Source organism: Quercus suber, unplaced genomic scaffold (assembly GCF_002906115.3).
Source record: "Quercus suber isolate HL8 unplaced genomic scaffold, Cork oak 2.0 scaffold_733, whole genome shotgun sequence".
Taxonomy (NCBI): Eukaryota; Viridiplantae; Streptophyta; class Magnoliopsida; order Fagales; family Fagaceae; genus Quercus; species Quercus suber.
Genome location: NW_027070173.1, coordinates 15,076 through 16,478, shown reverse-complemented (window position 1 = coordinate 16,478; position 1,403 = coordinate 15,076).

Sequence of the window (1,403 nt, the reverse complement as noted above, 5' to 3'; positions counted from 1 at the left end):
CTGGGATGACAGACCATCTAAAAGAAGCGAGATTGAGGGGGAAAGTGTTAGGTGTATGCCATAATGGATAGAGAGAGAGAGAGAGCACCCACACCATGGCAGGAAAGGGTGCCATGGCAGACTAATAAATAAAACAACTTGCCTTTGTCTGGTAAGGGGGAATGACACACAGACGAACCCTTGGTGGTCGACAAGTATACCCAGACAAGACAAAAGTGGTTAAGGGGCAAAGTAGTAAAATCTGGTCATGGCAGGCACTATAAGAAGACCCTTGTCGTGCCCAGAAAAGGGGGATCGAAAAACAGGGAAGATCACGAAATAAAAAAAGAACGAAAGTAAAAACAAAGGAAAGGAAAAGATAAGAAAGAAAACAAAAAACGGAGAGAGTTAATACGGTAGGCATGCACCAGTAGGTTGATTTCCCTCTCTCCCTCTCAAAATCCCGCTCTCTTCCAAAAAGTAAAAAGGATCCTTTGGGCACTAACCATTCAGGTCCGTTTCCCTCAAAGCCATTAATCCCCACGGCAGGATCTTTCTTGGGAGATTAGCTGCATTGAGAGGAGGCGTTCTTCCCTCTTTGGTTTTTTTTGCTTCTGCGGACCAAACTTGTTTTGATTCATATTTCTTCTTGATTAACTCATATTATTATTTACTCATTTATCTTTTTTGTAAAAGTCATTGTTATCACTATGATTATGTTTCATAAATAGGGATTATTTGGTCATTTTCTATTAAAAAGTCAGAGGACTCTATTTTTGTTGTTATTATTATATTTGTCTGCCATAACTCATCTGAAACAGCTTTGCCTGCCATAAGCACACTCCTGGCAGACGAGGCATAGTTTGTGTACAAGCCAGCCTAAATTGAGTTGTAGTTGGACCGGTCTCAACTTTTTTACTCAGAACACTCGGGCCCACTACTGCAAGAGGCAGCCTAACCTAACGCACAACACAAAAAAGGCCCTTACAACAACAAATATGAGTGAAAGGAGTATATAAGATAATGGAATACCAAAAACCAATTAATATACTAAAACAACAACATTGATCCTCTTCAACTAGCCATAAAAATATTGATCACACATAGAGAGATCATGTAAAGAATCGGGAATTTATTCACCCCTAGTTCGTACTTCACTTTACTCCCTAATGTAGCCCCTCATTTAGGTTGGTTTTTATTTTATTTTGAGTTTTGACACGGCTATTAAATTGATGAAATTTTTACCGATGTAAACCAACAATTCTCTCTTTTCAAAACAACCCAATAAATAATAATGGCAAATGTGATGCTCATAATTGTGTGATTGCTTATAATTGGATTTTATATGACAATACACGAGTCTGTGATGATATACTTAATTTTGGTTTAGGTCACTTACTTAAGGATGCATTTGACGATTGTAA